At 39.5% G+C, this 20,219-nt stretch overlaps 1 protein-coding gene across 6 annotated transcripts in view; it reads left to right on the top strand.

The window, feature by feature from the left end:
• Window positions 1-20,219, top strand: part of b3gat1a (beta-1,3-glucuronyltransferase 1 (glucuronosyltransferase P) a) — a 126,297-nt gene that overhangs the window by 26,694 nt on the left and 79,384 nt on the right. For 2 of the 6 annotated variants that reach the window (XM_054793339.1, XM_054793337.1), the window contains exon 2: window positions 12,235-12,286. The exons of the other annotated variants lie outside the window; for them this stretch is intronic. The gene's annotated coding sequence lies outside the window, so the exon portion shown is untranslated. The remainder of the gene's footprint in view (window positions 1-12,234; window positions 12,287-20,219) is intronic. 6 annotated transcript variants of the gene reach the window in all.

Here is a 20,219-nt window from a genome sequence, read left to right as displayed (position 1 = left end):
TCTTATTTGACAAAGTACAACATAACATAAAAAACATGCAGTCTCATCCTTCATAGTTTACAGTGTACCGTGTAACAAGAAGTTAACTACAGTGTTCCCTCATTTATCACGGGGGATATGTTCCCAAAATAGCCCGCAATAAGTGAAATCAGCGAAGTAGCCAACTTTGTTTACAAATATAATGTATGTTTTAAGGCTGCAAAACCCCTCACAATACATTTTATACACTTTTCTCAGACAGGCATGAACATATTCTCACATTTTAAACACTCGCAGAGTTCAAATTTTGTTTCAGTTTTAATGATCAGTCTACTAGGTTGGACACAAGAAATTAAGTGACTCGCGTATTTTACTCCTCTGACCGTACTTCATCCTGGCGCCTTTCGCTGTAGCGTTTTTGTATCCTTGTTAAAACCTATTGCTCCTGGTGTTGTCATCCTCCTCGTCCTACTTCTTGAACCGAAGATTAATTTAGCCGGTTAGCTTAACGTTAGCTCCTTCTTCTATTGTTTATTGGCGGTTAGCAAGCAGCTCACACAGTTAGCTAGTTTGTGAGTGACTATCGACCACAGCAGCAAAAGATTAACAATGGTCTACAGCCAATCAGGATCCAGGACACAATGGGCGGGTTTTCCCTTAGCCAATAAAGACTGTTGTGGCGCTCTATTTAACCGGCTATGTCTTCTGTGGTTTCCTAATATGCTGGTACAAGCACATAAACACGCTGCATGCATACGTCTTCAACATGAGTATACAACCCCCTGCTACAGGTCGCAGTAGTAAAGTAGCAACAGAGCACCGATAGATCGCTCGAATACACCACAGGGACGCAGACCACAATGCGCGTACATACGCTGTTAAAAAAATTTCACTTTAAAAAATCAGCAAAATCCACGAAAGGTGGACCGGGATGTAGCGAGGGCACACGGTACTGCAAAAACAACATAACACACAAAAAGCAGCACAGAGTAGAAGTAGAAAAGAATTTGTTCCAGGGTCAAACTTGGAAAAACCTGAAAACCTTAATTAACCGCATTGATAACTTTTAAAATAATAGTTTACCCTTACTGAATGTTTTACAAGTATAAAACTAAGTTGGGCCGCACGGTGGACTAGTGGTTAGCATGTTGGCCACACCGTCAGGAGATCATGAAGACCTGGGTTCGAATCTCCGTTGGGAAGTTGTCCAGGTACTCCTATTTCTTCTTTAGCACCCCTCAGTGAAGCCGTGATAAAAGCCAAAAAAAAGCACCAAGCCAAAGTATTATGCGACTTTCTCACCAAAATCTTGGTGGACATCACGTCGTGTGTTCATGACACCGTTGTATCCTGAGCCCATCCACACATGCCTGAAGGTGCTGCGCTCAGTTCAGGGACACAGCTGCTGCAGAGCCTCCTGTGCTCCACCGTGCCACCATTTGGAAGCCATTTGTTAACAGGCAGGTGTTTTCTCACCTTGTCGGAGGCGAGCCTGATACCACAGCGCGTGTAGTCAGAGAGCCCGATGAGGTGAAGCCGTCGCTGTCAACCGAAGTGGAAAACAAGCGTGCAGGCCCATGCATGAGAGACAAAAGAAGATTCTTCACAGCAGCAAACCTTAACTGCAGATGAACCTCTGGCTGCGTGTGAAAGGTGAATCCAATGCCACGTCACAGAGATGGAAGGGGTCGATTCCGCGGCCTGTCGTGGGGGATAGAACGGGACATGCTATCGCAAATCCCATTGGAGGGCTGCAACTAGCGATTATTTTCCTCGTCGATTAATCTGAAGCTTGTTGTTTCGATTAATTGAGTAATCGGTTAGGCCCCAGACGGACCAAATCAATATAAAGCAAGCACAAACAGTTAGTGGTTTGGTTTACAACATGTCAGTAAAGAGGAAACGCTGACGTGTGTGAATATCTTGTTTTGCCTAAAATACAAATTTAATACGTCTGCTTTCATGGATGACTAATGAAATGAAAAAGTATCCACTAGGGATGCGCCGATCAGGGTTTTATGCTGCCGATTCCGATACTGATCATCCAGGACTGAAATCGGCCGATACCGATCACATGGATTAATTATACATTTTTTAATTTATTTATGATGAGTGCTATTGGCCAGGGGTGCCATATAAAGTGGGGAAAGTCAGGACAATTCCAAGGTCCCTTGACTGCCAGGGGCCCAAAATATACGTAATTAATAATAAAATGAATAATTAATTAATTAATTAAAGGGCGCGAGAGGGCAACGTGATTTATTTTTTCATGGGACCCAGAATTCCTGGCTGCACCCCTGCTACTGGCTATATGATTTGGAAAAAATTAATCCAAAAACAAAAACTATTTTACTTCCTTTTTGAAGACAACTCATGAACCTTCCAGAGGATGAGACGACACCTTTAAGAAGACTTTGGCGAACTTCTACCGCTGAGTAAGCCTGCTCTCATTTGATGAATTCAATTCTTTTTTGGGGTATTACCTTAGCCGTAGTTTGACGTGAGCTGCCGTGAGCCTCCAAAACTCACCAAACTCCGTCAAGCGTTGTTCTTCAAAGCGTTTTACCCCCGCAAGATAGTTTTCGTGGCATGTGTCAGCAGTTAGGTTCCACTCGGCAGGCATGATTCATTTTGTTTTGAGGGAAAGTGGGAGGACGGCACTGCCCAAGACATTAGGGCAAGACACTACACTGCACTAACGGGTCACTGCGGACTGCATTAGTTCTAGCAACAGGTGATCGGCTTTTGTGATCGGCGTTGTCGGTGTTTTATCGGAATATGCCGATCACACGATTTTTTTTACACCAATACTGATCGTGGCCGATGTATCGGAGCATCCCTGGTATCCACATTCACATTTGAGAGGCTGAAATCAGAGGCTGTTTAATAAAAAAAAAAACTATTTATCAAATTCCAAAATGGTTGTTGATTAATTGGATAGTTGATTAATTGTTGATTTATTAATTCATTGTTGCACCTCTGATAAAAACTTAAACTCTAGAGGCATGAAATTATAACTAAAGCTTGTGGAGTTACAAATGAAGTGGCATCCATGCTAATAGTTGGCTTCTAAAGTTTGTATGTTCACATCAACCATGTGACTACTGCCCCAGGGTCAGAATTATTATATCAAATTAAAAGTAAACACACCTGCACCACACCCTCACACTCTTTCTATCCTCCTGGTTTTGAGAGCTTGTGCCAGTTGGTGTGGGTAAGTTCACGATTTCCTTGCAGATGAGTGGTGATTTGCACTGTTGATGGTTTCTGCCAGAACCCCCCCAGCATTCCGTGAGTATTTTACTGCTGTTTTTAGTAGTTTTGAGTATTTTTTTCCCCACGCCAACTGTTTTGACGCTCAGTGTAGCCTTTGTGCGGTTGTTGTTTGCAAGATGTGAAAACATACCTGTCCAACATTTGCATTTGCAAATAGACAATTATTTCTTAAAATAAGACCATTTCTGGTCTTCCCAACTGAGGAGGACTTAACAACACTTTCTCTCTTGTGGGAATGTGCATTCAGAATTCAGTTCAAGAAACAACTAAGTTGTACTATATGTCATTAATCAGGTGTGGGATTTCCAGTCTTTTTCCATGTTTGGGGGGTTTAGTAACCTCCAAAAGGGGGGTATTGTATGGCAGAATGACTCGTTGTTGAAAAATAGCATGACAACAAAACAAGATAAGAAAAGAACTAATCGTGGGAGAACTGGTAATACGTGTCATTGTATCTCTTCTGAACTTGGTGTTTATGTGGGAAGATATCTGATGATCCACATCATTATGTGGTCAGAGTCTTATTTAAATGAGTGCACAAGCAACTAGTTACCACCTGTCAAGCGGTGTCTTAGTACAGTTATTTAATATCCCACAAGACAAGTTCAAATATGAGAAAAAGACTGGAAAGTAGTCAAACGGAAGAGTGGCGGGAGGGCAAAATACTGTGTAGTTTCCAGGGAAAAACGTGGGGGTTGACGGGTATGGTGTAAAATTGGGTCCACGTTGAAAGTCGTTGTCAGGCTTCTTTAAGTGGCATCGTTGTTGCCAATTGTGATGACATTTTTTTATTTCCGTTCTATGCACATGATTGTTCAAAGTCACACTGAAGTGCTTTGAGGATTTATACAACTTTGCCACCTTCCTGACTTTACAGTTTTTTGGTCTTCATCCAAAAAGCGGTTATTGTATTTTTAGTGTTGGGCTGCAGTAATTGCACTCGCTACCATATTGAATCTTTTCTCAGGTTATTTGTTTTTGTTTCTTGCTGACAATACAAGAAAAGGTTGGCCCAGTGGAAATAAAGGATGAATTTAAGGCCCAGTAGAAAAGTATCTCTCTATCCATCTACGCAATATGGTGTGACTGTTCAGCCTGCTGTGACTTAATCCAAACACACTTTGAAGGAAAGACATTGGAGAGATGTCTCTTTTTCATCAAAAATCCCTGATGGTATGATGACGAAGAGCCAATATTAAAAAGTTCCCTCAGCAACTATGACAGGAGCAATGTTGACTAATGTACAGCGTATGTTCTTTATTATGGTAGAAGCTGCATGGTGCCACTGAGTCTTCCCCACCATGAGTGGTGGCCCACTCTACATGCGGCATGGCCACATGTTGGATGCTTTTTAAAGGTGCCCCCTTGGAGGAGGTGTGTAGCGCATCTGGTTGGGCATCATCCTCAATGTTTTCCAGATTTAATATGGTGAATCTGCGTGTATCCTTCATCCCCTCCACTGTTCTCTGCTGTGATGGATGGATGGATAACACCTTGAGTTGTTCCTGACCTCCACTTTAAAGGAGTCCTATGTTCTGGGACAACTTCTGTTTTGTGTTTTCGGTCGTCGTCACGTTGCGGTTCGAATTTTGCGGCTTCGTGTTTTTTCAAAAATATATTAATTAATAAATCATGCTGTTTTGTGGTTGAATATGGATTATCCATCCATCCGTCCATCCATCTTCTATGCAGCTTATCCTCACTAGGGTATGCTGGAGCCTCTTAGCTGACTTTGGGCAAGAGGCGGGGTACACCCTGGACACCTTGGACCAGTCAATCGCAGACAGGGATTACTTTTAGTAAAAAAAAAACAAAAAATTGCAGCTGTCTGAACACTTTTTCAAATGCTGCCGCCATTAATCAGTGGCCGGAGTCTCCAAACCCTGCACTAACACAAACTTTATGATGCCTTTGTTCTATTTCTGGCACATTTGTGGGAGTCAACTTTTGGACGCTGCTTCCAAAATGTCATTCAGTGTTGCCTCGCTCCATCAAAGTTCACCTTTCCTGGACTTGCTGTTTTGCAGATTTTTTTTTGGTGCAATTTTAGTGCTTTTTTTTTTTTTTTTTACAGCGTAAAACCGTAAGTCACACACATTTTCAAGCATAAAAATGGCTAAACGAAGTAAAATACAAATAGATGCTGTGAGTGATATGTAGTGTTCTACACTGGTCACTAGGTGTCAGTAAAGTTGCTGTAATGTTGGGTGAGACACACAAGCACCAGATTTGATCGCTGGAACAACAGGTTTTCGTTGCAGGTTTGAATAATCTCCCAACAGGCACAATAATCCTTCATAAAAATCCCTAATAAAAACACGGGCTACTGTTGTGGGCTTAACCCGAAAGCTAAAACTTCCTGTCTGCCTGCCACTCAGCTCCCCTAGAAATTTTTAGTAACACACATGAGCATGAGTCTGATTTATGCCCTAAATGACTTATTTACTCTTATGTCAACTGTATTGGGTAATGCGAGTGTAATGTTGACTGTAGGGGTGTTATTTCACGTCTACATGGCTCTAATAATGTTATAAAAACTGTATTTAGAAGGTCATAAACAGGTTGTCTCTGCTCTAACTACGAAAATATTCCATTTATAAAAAAGGAATCCTACTTCACAAAAAATCACGGTCTGGAACCAATCAACAGCGATAAACCAGGGATGACTGAACTGGTGTCACATGGTTAGAGGTTCACTGAAACGAAATAGAATGACTGTTTGCATATGTAAACATGCTTCTATGGATCAAAGTGAACGTGATGTGGTTAATTGGCTGGGGTTCGCCCAGTTGACAGAAAGGGGGCGAGTGTGTGCACACGCAGTACTCAGGGTGGAGTCCTCACCCACGTGTGTTTAATTTGGCAGGGTGCTCTTGACCCGAGGGTTGGAGTTACATGATCATTCATAGAGTCATGTTTACATAGATAAAGAATTGTTCAAAGTAAAAAAAAAGTGATATCCTGTTCAGAAGCTTCTTAACGGGTTCATTGCGTTCCCCAGTTTACATTTAAACGGCATTTATCTGTCACACCAGAGGTGTCCTGGTTGGTTCATCACTGTTAGAGACCAATCTGGGTTTCCCTGGCAACAAGAAAGAACACGTTCTCCCTATTTCAAGCCAGTGTTCCCGTAAAATGACTTAAAAGCTCAAACTTTTACAAATTGCTGCTTTGAATTCGGATTATGAAAAGAAAAATCGAGTCCCCGTTTCGTATTCAGACTTTAGTGGCGTACGTGTTGAGAAGCTGACGGATGGCTTAAGAGGAAGCCAAACGTGTGCTCCATTCATCAGAACCAGACAAGCTCTTCGGGGCCTGTTGGCCCTCGCTGACAAATGAGCCAACAAAGTCCCCGTTGAGGGGTGAAAAGTGGCCGTAAGAAGTTCCGGCTCGCTCGTATAAAATGGACACTTATTACACTTAAGAGTCCATAAAACACCTCAGAACTTTTTGTCTGCAGCAATGGATTGCATGACAAATTGCTCTTTGTGCTGAAAAGCGGGTTAAATAACGACCCAAATTGGCACTAAAAGGTGCACTGTGAGAAAGATGCCAGCGGATGCGTCATTACTTTTTTTTTTTTTTTTTTTGCATTTTCAATGTTGAGGAGAGGAGGCGGCTGACTGAAAAGAGAAGGAATTGCATTTGAATGCTGAGAATTCATATCCTTAGAAGTGGGCTGAGGTGGGAAGAGGAGAGAACAGACGAAGGAGTAATGCAGATTCCTTACAAGCGCTAGGAACGATGTTTCCATTCTCCTATTAAGCCTCCTTCCAAAATCATCTCATTATATGTTGATGACCTTGGAAACATGCTTAATGCTTGTTTTTACTACCAAGCATTAGTGGCCATACCTTGAAAAGCCATTTGAGGCTGAAATTAAACTCATATTGCAGACTAGCACGGTAGACAGCAGACCTCCACCGCAAACCTCCACCGGTTTTACGGTGGCCGAGATTTGCAAAACACTTGAACAAAAATTGAATCCAAATCCCAGATGCCAGGAAGTGATGACGTTTCGACCAATCCAGCACAGGGATTTGTTACCTTCCCTCTTTGTTTTGTCGGTGGCCGGGAAGTGCAAAACAAATGCTGTTCATGTTAAATTACGCTAGGATTAAAAGGCATGCTGGTGTCCGTGCCTCTGTTTAGAACAGTTGATCACACACAAACACACAAATACACAAATACACATCCCTCGCCATTAATTGATTCCAGAAAAGACGATGATAAGCACATTTCCGCAAAGTAGGATCCCTTATTTCTAAATGGAACATTCTCATAGTTCTAAATATATATACAGTATATATATATTTTAATATTATTAGAGCACTCTAGACATGAAATAACAACCCTATAGTCACCTTTCCACAACATTACCCACATAATAGATATAATAACAGAAAATAAGACACATTAGACATAAATAAGACTTACTTATATAGACTCACACGTTAGCTTTGGGAAAGTTCCTTGCTTTTTTCTTGACAGCATACTCCCCGGCGGCTACCGTCTCATCAGTGTAACAATACTGACACACATTTTTGCATGTGTCTGATGAATGCCTTATATTTGTATTTTTGTTCATTTAGCCATTTTTATGCCTGAAAATGCTGAATTTAGGCCAGAAATACGTAAAATTTGCTGAAATATAACTACTTTTTAAAATGAATAATAGGCAATAGTAAGCCATGAAACAGTCATTATAATTCATTCTTTGAAAATTTATATGAGAGTGAAACTGCGAAATTTGAACGGGAAAGTGGCGAGGGACGACTGTATCACAATTACAAATCCTAATGCAAGAAAACAAATCGCCTTTGCTTTATTTGTTTTCTGAAATGTTAAAGTGCTTCACAGTTAAAGTGTTCTTCCGTGGCTTCACTTGCACTTCCATTTGCATGTCAACACAAACAATTCTTGGCAAAGAGCCATTCAAAATCAATCTTTTTGTTCACGATGTGAGACTATTCAGTGAGAAAAAACTGATCAAATTAAAAAGTGAGGGGAAATAAAGAGCTAAGGTACCACAAACCCACATTATTTATTCTTTTTTTTTACACATATTATCAACAAAATGTATTGATAATAAATAATTATTTGCTAGAAGCAACTCCACAAAGTTATATTTGTGGTTGACATAGTGCAGTTGTTTGCAAGTAGAGGTGCAACAATTAATCATTGAATCAGAGAATCGATTAATCGACAACTATTTTGGTATTCGATTACTGTAATTTCCGGTGTTTAAGATGCACCCACAAAATTTAGAGAGAAAAACAGATTTGTACATGTGTAAGCCGCACCGGACTATAAGCCACACCGATCCACTTCATAAAATGCCGCGCACGAGTCGGTGAGGGCCAGGCATGATTTGACATGAGCCAATCATGAGCTACGAAAAACTCACAACAAGCTTGTCAACCCATTGGAAATCGCAGCAGGTCATTAGTCTGACTCACGGTGTCATCTTACAAAGAACACTAAACTCATCACACAGCAACTTAACACTCAAAACGTAGCTAGGAAATATATATAAGTACCAATACACGTTTGAAATAAATGCTGGAAAAAAAACAAACTATTTTAACGTTTTCTCATAATGCATTTTGTCTGACCAAAGCTATTTATTGGCGGACAAGCAGCATAGAAAATGGATGGATGGCCGCCGAGGCAGGCACCAATGAAACGCTACCGTTTCTTCACTGACTCGCAAGCGGCACAGTATTGAAAAGATTATTAGTAGTTCTGAAGTGAAGGAGATGTCACGAGATTAGAATTTAGCCACAGATTAGCCGCACTGCTGTATAAGCCACAGGGTTCAAAGCTTAAGAAAAAAGTAATGGCTTATACACTGAAAATGATGGTAATCATTTTTTTAAATATAAAAATGTAAATATCCTCCGATTTCAGCTGCTCACATGTGAATATTTTTTCATTTCCTTAGTCACCCTTGAAAGCAGTCTTATTATTTTTGTGTTTTAGGCAAAGCAAGATATTCACACACATCAGCTTTGATTATGGAAAACAGTGATGGACATTTTTGCCTCTTTTCTGTTACGTAGTGGACCAAACCACTAACGATTTGTGTTTGGTTCATATTGATTCGGTCCGTCTCGGGCTTGACCGCTTACTCGATTAATCGGAACAGCAAACTTCAGATTAATGGACTAAGAAAGTAACCTGCAAATAATTCAGGCTTATTTGCAAGCAGCACTGCTTACCATCGGGTTGGGTTCGGAGGCTTGTCTAGCAGCTCCATAAAGTTAACATGAAGTTGCAGGTGATAACGTGCGCTGGATGTTGTGATAGCGTGCCAATGAGACCGTACCATTTGCATTCTGGTCCGGTTGGTGAGCCGGTAGGTGTGTGATGCAGTGGGAAGTGAGTAGGTCTACTTCATAACAGCGTGAGGGGAAACACTTTATCATTTTCCACTTTGTATTCCATATTTTATTTAAGGGCACCTTGGCTGTGATTGATGAGGGAGCCGTGTGTTTATTTGTCACCATTAGCGTCCCAGCAGCCGCCGTGGCTTCTCTCATCGTCAGTCACACTTTCAAATCCATTGCATGTGACATTTGAAAGGTATGCATATTAAAAAATGTATGTTTAAAGGAACCACTCCGTGGGTGCTGCTGTTTCTTGCGTCTCTCTCCTGTCTTCTCACTAAATGATGCTTTTTGCCTGAGAATTGCACAACTCAAATGGCTTTTTTTATTAACTTAAAGTGATGTTGACGTGGTTGTCAGCAAAGCGTTTTAATTGAAGGCGTCGTCGTGCAGGCTTGTACTGTATATGCAAATATCAAGCATGAACGAGCACCCGCGTCCTCGCCAACATAAAGCAGTTCATAAGACACTTTCTGAAAAGGTCAAACTAGACTGCAGGATATGGCACAAATTTGACTACTATTCAAATTTAAGCACTCACAAAGTCGACTTCAGTTGAGCAACATGGATGTTAATTCCCCTTAATTATTAATAAAGTATCTATCGACAGTAATGCACTCCAAAAAAGTAAAAAAATAATTAAAATAGCAATGAATCCACACACATAAAACACTGTGGACAGCTTGCAGTCACATTTTCCATTATTATAATGGCTAAATAAAATAGCGATTGTTAATATTCAAAATTTGCTTGTTTTACATCACTAACTTTTATAACATGTTTTCAAAAATAATTATCAGACATATACAGTATAATGACTTTTATAATATAATATAATATAATTTTCTTATAGCATTTTATTTAGTATTAGCATAGTAATTTCATCATGTAATTAATATCATTATAATATAGTATTTTATTATATTAAAACCAAGACTTTTTAATGTTCTAATATAATGTAATATGTTTCTAATATAATGTAAATAATAAGACGGGGTTTTTTTTTTTACTTTTAGGTCCCCCAGGACACCATCCGTAGTCTCATTAGGAGCATGCCCCGACGTTGTCAGGCATGCGTACAAGCACGTGGGGGCCACACAAACTACTGAGAATCATTTTGAGTTGCTACAATGACATTTTAGCAAAATGGACCAGTGTGCTGCATCATTTTTTCACTTTCATTTTTGGGGTGTCTTTGATTTCCCCCCTCTATAGGGTGATCATTTTCATTTCTATCAAATGATGTGGCATCATTTTGTTACTAATACATCACCCACTTATTATCAGGAAAGATATTCAACATCATTTTTCCCCCAGTTTAGATCTGATGTGTTTTCCAAGTGTTCCTTTAATTTTTTTGAGCAGTATATATATATATATATATACACACACACAGTCAGGGAAAAAAATATTAGACCACCCTTGTTTCCTCAGTTTCTTGTTCATTTTAATGCCTGATACAACTAAAGGTACCTTTTGTTTGGACAAATATAACAATGACAACAAAAATAGCTCATAAGTGTTAAATTTCATGTCAGAATAAGCAGCATCGGACTATAAGCCACACATGTCCACGTCATAAAATGCCATATTGTGGCGCGCATGAGTCCACGATGACCAAGCAGCTCTTTATTTGACAGGAACCAATCATGAGCTACGAAAAAAAAAAACTCCTGACGAGCTTGTCAACCCATCGGAAATTGCAGGAGGTCATTACTCAGTGTAACAGTCTGACTCACGGTGTCATCTTACACTCATCACTTGGTAACTTAACACTCAAAAGGTATACCTAATAAATACACAAACATGTACCAATACAAGTTTGTATAAAAAAAGTTTGCCCACAATGCATTTTGTTTGAACAAAGCATTTCATTGGAGGACAAGCAGCATAGAAAATGGATGGATGGCGCTGAGCCAGAGGAGCCCAGAAGGTGGCTGATGTGATTACGGCACCCCAATGAATGCGTTGCTCAGACGCAAAGCTGCAGGGTTCAAAGTTTAAGACATAAATAAATAAATCAAACAATTCATGTTAAATAAATATTATTACAAATACAATTCAAAATCTTAAAATGTTTTTGTTGATTTTTTAAATTAGTTTTTATTTTATTATTTTTATTTTATTTTATAATCATGACATGTGACTCTAATATAAATTTCTCTAATTATATTGCCTGAAGCGGCGACCATTTTGACTTTAAGTAGCCAAATATGGTTCCCTGTGGTATCCTAATGCTCCTGTAAAGGGCTACGGAAAAGAAACATCGATCATAAAATCCAAATGACTTCTTTTGCATGCCCTAAGATGCTCCAGCTCTGCAGGTTGAAGTCAGAAAATTGAAGAGCAGTGACTTTCTGTTCCATTTTCTTTGTCCAGAGTCAATTTCAGACTAAATTAATTTGCGAAGGGCATTTTTAGCACTGCCCAACATGCATCTCATAAAGGCGGGGATGATCCGCCTCCATTAACAAGTCAAGCGACACGACGCACACTCAAGGACATAGTCATGCGCGCACACACACACACACACACACGCATCGTGTTAGCTTAATTATGAGCTGACTTTGACTGTGACTTTCATTTTCAGCTTAAACCAAGTGTGCCCCAAATGCGGAGGAATCCATAGAAGTCTTCCCAAGGTAATTCTTATCGCCAGTAGCTCGCCGGCACGTCTCTCTCAAGTCATGTTTGGTTTGATGTTTGCGCATGTTATGGATTTTTCCTGGCTGCTCAGGGTGGTAAATAATCACAGAGGATCTCCTTGCCTTTGATGCAACTTTAGCTTTGTTTACCCAGGCAGAGATGTTTAATTGCACTTTGTGTTTGATGCTTAAAGCTCTGCATCCTCCAATGGAATGCCGCTTACTGGGTTACTGACGCATACGTTCCTGCCTCTGCTCTACTGAAACTGTCAATTATACCACCGCATTTTTAATTAGAAGAGTCACTGTAATCTCCGTTTGGAAGAAAATTGGAAAATACAGTGATCGCTAATGAAATTGTAGCCTTTTACACACACACACACATGCATAGCCACACTAGAGTTGTCAGCTTCATGTCAGAGTGAGTCCCAATTATCCTGCTTATTTGCCTGCGAGGCTCTTTTACTTTCACTCGTGTTGCCGCGCATCCTCACAGTAATTGTCTCTTGGCTTCACTCGCACTTGTCCAATAACTTTTGGGATTACCGAAATCCCCTTTAAATGGCGAGTCGTTCACTTATACACACAGCAAACAATGACTATCAGTAACTGAGACACGGAGAAGGGGTACACTGCAAAAACAGCCATACTTGAAAGAAGCCCAAATTACATTCAAATGAGACAACTTTTCTTATTTCAAGCAAAACATTCTGCCAGTGGGGTAACAAAACCTGCTTGGCTAGAATTCTTCAAACTAGAATATTTTTCTTGTGACTTTTAAGAAGAGTCCTACAATAAGCAGGTTGTTCCTAATTACAGCTAGATTTAAGTAAAAGTTTTTATTCCGAGGTAAGAAGTATAAGCCAAATACTCTTATAAGAGGCCTAAATTGAGATCAGATTTGCTTTTATGAGGGTAGATTTAAGCAAAATGTTTTTACATATCCTAGATGTCGGAGTATTATTCTTTAAGAGATTTAAGAGACAAACAACCGTTCGTAACTGTGGACAATTTTCATGCATATTGCTGGAATGTGGAAGGAAGCCAGAGTACACAGGGAATACACACGGGACAGCAGATGGAACATCTCTTCTTTTCAAAAAGATCCAAGCAAATTATATGGATGGAACCTTTTTATTTCAAAAGAAAAAAGTGTGCTTGTATCTAAAATGCACTTCATTTAGGAGAACCAATTGTCATAAACACTATGAAAATTATTGTTTGGCATGATTTGCATGTTTTTACATCTACGGTATAAACTCCATTAAAAGAGAGTAATATTTTCTCAGAAATGGTTGCTTAAAATGGGACTTTTTATGCTCTTGAAGTTTAGTTTTTGCAGTGTAGGATTAAATACTTTATAAATAAAAAAGTTACATCCATATAATTTGCTTTATGCTCGTTGAAATTTAGTTTTTGCAGTGTAGGATTAAATACATTGCAAAAACTGAATTTCAAGAAAGTAAAAAAAAAAAAAAGTCCCATTTTAAGCCACCATCTCTTAAAAATGTGTTGATTTCGGACCAAAGCAAATTTTGTAGAGCGCACCAAGATTTATTATATTAAATCTAGTCATAAAATCTGTGTAAATGTGTAAAGTTATTCAATAAAAAAATCTTGCTCTCTTTTTCGCTAGTTTATAAATGTAAAACTAGTGAATTTACATGCAAATCATGCCCAAATAATTCTGATGGTGTTTATGACAACTGGTTTTCCTAAATGAAGTGAATTTTAGATACATCCATCCATCCATTTTCTATACCGCTTCTCCTCATTAGGGTCGCGGGGGTATGCTGGAGCCTATCCCAGCTGACTTCGGGCGACAGGCGGGGTACACCCTGGACTGGTCGCCAGCCAATCGCAGATCCAATCACACTTTATTCTTTATAAATAAAAAAGTTCCATCCATATAATTTGCTTTATGCTCGTTGAAAAGCTCAGACAGCTGAAGAAGTAAACAACATAATTAACATGCCAAGAAGAAGAGACGTTAACTGCACGGTGGCCAAGAGGTTAGTATGTCGGCCCCACAATCAGGCAGTTCAAATCCCCATGGGAGCCTATTCATGATAGGCTAATTGGAGACGCTAAAAAATAAGAACATTTTACTTGCATCTAGCTATGTGATTAAGAACAACTGGTTATATTCTTAAAAGTTACAAGAAAAATATTCTAGATATAAGAATTCTAGCCAAGCAGATTTTGCTTACCCCATTGGCAGAATTTTCCGCTTGAAATAAGAAAAGTTGTCTCATTTTAATACAATTTGGGCTTCTTTCAAGTATGGCTGTTTTTGCTTCACACTCCTATTTGGACATGTTGGGTTGTGTTGAAGTGTAAATGTCTCATGTACTTTCATGACAATTTGTTAAGCATGTTTGAAATCAATAAAATCATTACCGTAAGTGATAATGCATGCATAAACGTTTGTTTTTACTTTGTGGAAGCACTAATTTTATCTACTATGTTTGGGCTATCTCAAAAATGATTTATACAATTATTATTCATGAACAATTAATTATTATAATTAGGGATGTCCGATATTGTTTTTTTTGCCGATGTCTGAAATGCCAATATTGTCCAACTCTCAATTTCCGATTCGGATATCAACCAATACGACATGTGTAGCATCACATCATCTTGAAGGAAGAAGTCTTGGTTCCGCCTTGCATAACCAACACTTTGCATTCAATGCAAATCGCAGGGTTAACATCCGAAGGGGACGCCACAGACACAACGTTAGCCAGGAGCGAGTAAGCTTGCTACTAGCCACATGGTTGTTTGCAAACTTAAAATACGGGAGCCCAGAGGCCTAATTACAGCATTTTTAAAAATTGGTTTTCTTTTATAGGGAAAAAAACCCAATACCGATATTGACATTTTTATGCCAATATTGGCAATATTGGCCCACCGATATTATCAGACATCCCTAATTATAATTATTAATTATATTAATTGTATATATTATTGATGATTGGGTTATTAATTATGAATTATTATATATAATTAACTACTGGCAACACAACATTTTGTGTCTCTGTAGCTTTAATGCTAATGAGCTGTGTTTGTCCACGCCACGTCCACGAGTGCTTGGCTCCAACAAGCGCGATTGTGCACTTGATCCACTCTTTGAATAAACACAGTAACTCTGCACTTGTCCAGCGTAATAGATGCCATATATCACGTACAACATCAGGAGTGCGAATGTGCTACAGTGCTAACATTACATTCACGTTTTAGTATCTTGCTAGGTTAGCCCACTCACAAAAAAAAACAAAATAATAAGAGAATAATAAAATTACAGCTCTCGCATTTGTAGCTGACTGAGAAATAGATAATTTATTTAAAGATGTGTAGCGAAGCCTTTTTTTTTTTACACAGGGGCGAGTCAAGAAAACTCAACTTCAAAAGCAACTGTTTGAGAGCCTCTTCTCTCAAAAGTAGAGCAAACAAGTGAGGGAGATGATAGATTTGATCTTATTTGGTGCTCGTAAACACATATTGAGTAAATTTCATTAAAATGTAAATTTTTGCACAACCTTTTCAGTGATGTTTATTATTTAACAGTAACCCCTCGTTCCGCAATGTGGGATTCCTTATTTAGAAATGGAATATTTTTGTAGTTAAAGCACAGAAAACCTGTTTACAACCTTCTAAATGTGTTTTTAACATGATTAGAGCCCTCTAGACATGAAATAACACCCCTATAGTCACCCTTGTACTCATATTACCCAATATAGTAGACATAATAAGAGCAAATAAGGCACTTGTGCCTTGTGTGTGTTGCTGTAAATGTGTTCCAGTGCAGGGCGGACAGGAAGTGACATCGGGATTCAGAGTTGAGATTTAGCTTGGCGTGGGTTACAGTAGCACTTGGTCTGAGATAATAAAAGCCTGTTGTTCCAGCGATCAAGTCTGGTGCTTGTGATGTCTCACTGAACATTACAGTAACATTACTGACACCTAGCGAGCAATGAAGAATACTACATATCATCACGTCTTCTGAATGACTCATATATTTGTTTTAGAGTTCATCTAGCCATTTTTATGCTTGAAAATGCTTAATTTAGGCAAAAAAACACTTGAAATATGCTTAAATATGCATATTTTTTGACTAATAATAGGTCGTTTTCAACCACGAAACAGCATTACTTGTATTTTTGAAATATATAATACTGTAAATAAATAATAATATCTCACTGCCATCATCCCACATAAACTAAAGTAGAGTGGAGGAGCAGATGTAACCTAATGAAGTGATCCATTAGCTTTAAGATGTGTTTGAGTCTAGATAAAGCTTTAAGGCGCTGTCTAACCCGACGACTGAACAAGATGGATGAACCAGCGTTCTTCTCGGCCTGCTCCCCCTTGTCATTTGTCTCCTTTCTGATCCGAGCCGTCAGTCTACATCCCTCTCGGGGGAGGAATTTGCCCGCATGCAGTTCAAGTCGCAGGTGTCCGAGCTTAAGTCGAGCGTACAGGGTGACGGATGCGGTCTCGCTCCGGAAGATGTACTAGCTGCTGCACCTGCGTGTTGTCCTAGCTGAGCAAACACGCTATCGGAATTAAAAGACGGAGATACACAAGCCGACACGCTGCTTGCACAGCTGCGTGTCACAAGAACGCCGCCAGGGAACCGTTAACGATGACTTTGTCTAAATGCGAGCTGGGGGTCGGGTGCTGTAACACTGATCCAACAAGGACGTCCATGTTGTTCTTAATGCCTCCTTTCACACTAAGATTACTTAAGCCCCCCAGTTTTATGGGCAACAGAGCCCGCCAATTCCCCCAAGCCCCTGTAATTATGCAGTGTCTGTCTACGGCCTATATGAAGCAGAAGGTATATCTCCTTATAAGATGTCAAGGAGGAGACCTCAGGGAGCGTGGTGTAATTGCAACGTGCACACAATTCATTCGCTAGAGCGTGTTAGATGGACTTTCTCATTGTGTGCATGATTGCACTCGTTCACTGATAGCTTGGAGCTTATCAGTCATATGATCAGAGGTTGCCAGCGCTGCATGGTAAAGACCCTCCGCATGCAACCCAGTCCTTATCAAGCAAAGAAAGAAAATGCCTTGTATAGTTTGGTATTTACCCAACCGCAGTGGTGTGTATTTAAAGGGGAGGTGTAGGCCTATCACGATAATGGATTTATCCCTTAATAGTAAAAGCTTTCATTTAAAAACTGCATTTTGTGTTCAGTTGTGTTGTCATCGACTAATATTTAAATGTGTCTGATGAGCTGAAACATTTAAGTGTGACAAACATGCAAAAGAAAGAGAAACCAGGAACACTTTTTCACACCACTGTAACTAATTAGTAGGACAAAAATATACATATAAATAAATGTATAAAAGATATATAGGCCCTTGCATCCTTTGATTTTTCAGTATGCGGACCTCGGAGCGGACCTAGAGCAACAACTTGACCAAATACCGCTGAAAGTGAAGACCCCCCCCAGTTAAAATACCACAATTTTCTGATATGAACAAATGACATCAAAATGAGTAATAAAAATCCAAAATACATCTGTAAGTGAACCAGTCCAGGGTGTACCCCACCTCTCGCCTGACGTCAGCTGGGGTAGGCTCCACCTTACCCGCTGTGACCCTAATGAGGACAAGCGCGATAGAAAATGAACGGCTGGACGGCCCTCTTAGTGAACTGTGCTCACAGCCGCGTGGATCAAGCTTCACAGTTGTGTTTAATCAGCTAGTAAGGGAAAAGAATGCTCCTTGTCATGTTAAATCAATAGATATGCTTTGCATAGACCAATTAAAAGAAGTAGGCCAGTATTTAGAGGCGCTATTGCAAGCACGAGTGATGCTCTATTTATATAGAGTAGTTACACCGCAGCATCCAACATGCATCATGGGGGTTATTCTTGTACAGCTCTGCAGAAGTTGGGCATTGGGATCAGTGTGCTCCACAAATGGTAGTCGTTGTGTGTGTGTGTGTGTGTGTGTGTGTGTGTCAGGGGTAGGGCGGTTCATATTATAGAGGGATTGCCTGTAAAGCCACAACCTTCCCTCGTCCTCTGTCATACGCCGCCCCTGCAAGCAGCGTCCACAAGGAGGCCATTCAAGGCTCTTACTTGAACTCCTTGGAGATGAGATGCTCTTAAGTGACAACCATCCAAAAAAAAAAAAAAAGCAAAGCTGTGTGTAATTATACTTAAAGGTACATAAAGGTGAAAAAGCACATTTTAATCAGACCTAATTTGTAATCAGGTGCTGCACATAATCAGTAAATTGTGTGAATTTGATTGTAAGAGGTTTAAAATAAATTAAAAGATACATGTACAGGTAAAAAAAAAAAAACAACACTGTTTTGTTTTTTTCTTTGGGTTTTTATCACTTATTTTGACATTTATACCCAAAGAGGGGTCAAAATATTATTTTTTTTAAATCAGTATTTGTATAGTGGTTAACTATACAAATTGTTTAACTTTTTGTTTAACTTACACTTGTTTGAATATTATTTACGAAATAGAAGTACATCTGTGACATGACTTAGCTTCACAATACACCTGTGTCATTCATCTGAAATGGTAATACTAAGTAATTAGCTTATTTTTACACTCGCATGACAGTTAAAACAGTCAAAATGTCACCTAAAAGTTGCATGTACATGTTTCTAAAAAATGCTGTATTGGCTTTTCCTTTGACCTTTTGTCACTTATGTTAAATCTTATACCCAAAATCTTATACCCAAAATCTTTTTCAAACAAGAACAAAATGGAAGTGCATTTGTGACATGACAATGTCACAATATGCCTTTGTTATTAAACTTTAAAGGTAACCCTAAGTAATTGTTTTTATATTTGAATACACGCAAAAGTTAGCTTTTTTTTACACTTGCATGACAGTTAAGCATTTTAAAATGGCACTTAAAAATTGACTCTACGGTGAAAAAGCTTTGCTTTTTTTCTTCTACTTCCCGGACATGTTGAATTGTGCAAAGTGGAAGAGGGTACGTAATCGGGAGCGGCTTCCCAGCATGCCTTGCGGTGCTTGTTTTGTAAAAACTCTGCTAAAGTCACGTGTTTAGAGTTAACATAATTGTTGATTATTCCCCATAGTAGCAGTAGTTGTCTCCTTACATGTTGTGCTGCCGTTGTTGTGTTCACACCGTGATTGTAGTCAGTGTTCCGTCTAGTGAACCCCACTCTTCATTTCACTGAGGGATTAGGGGTTGCTTTAACATAAACATAACAGGCCCAGGGTGCACTAAATTTTAATGTCAAGTAGGCGACCACAAAATATGGGCTTTCAGACCTCTGCTTTAGATGCTCACTGAGCTAAAGTCTCAGGAGATTTGACCAAGTTTGGCTTTTGAGGCACATCTTCCAAGAAAAATGAGGTTGAACCACAAACGGAGGTATTTGCAGCTGGTTTATGGCTTATGGTTTCTTTCAGTTGGCTACACTAAAAGGACAACTGTGCAAATAAACACAGCCCAGGATTTCACCTGGACGGAGATGTTCTTACAGCCGCCGTATGTCGCCATGGCAATCCACGCTTTGAACAGCGCGAGGTGGGGAAAAAAAGAAAAAGGAAGAGCGTTTCCCACCTGAGCTGTGATGAGCTCCATATTGGCAGCAGACTGCACATTGTCAAAAGCGTGCACATTATCATTAGTCTCATGCTATTTCATTGTGTCGGCACATGGCGTGAGCAATTACGTGGTGTACTTCAGCAATGTATGGAAGGACACCAGAATATGATTGCGCTAAAATGTTTCCAATCAATCACCTTGGAGATAATTACCCCTGTGACATTTCCGTTATTGTTTAATGTGAGTGTAATGAAAGGATAAATCCATCCAAGGTGATCATCAGCCAAATGGGTAATTATCATTCTCGGGCTTAGATAACCTGTGCACATGATGATTTGTTCTCATAACAAAACCCAAAAGGACGTTCTGTAC

This window comes from Dunckerocampus dactyliophorus, chromosome 12, assembly GCF_027744805.1.
Source record: "Dunckerocampus dactyliophorus isolate RoL2022-P2 chromosome 12, RoL_Ddac_1.1, whole genome shotgun sequence".
Lineage (NCBI taxonomy): Eukaryota > Metazoa > Chordata > Actinopteri > Syngnathiformes > Syngnathidae > Dunckerocampus > Dunckerocampus dactyliophorus.
The sequence above is the reverse complement of the archived record's forward strand: the minus strand, read 5'-3'. Positions and strand labels throughout refer to the sequence as shown.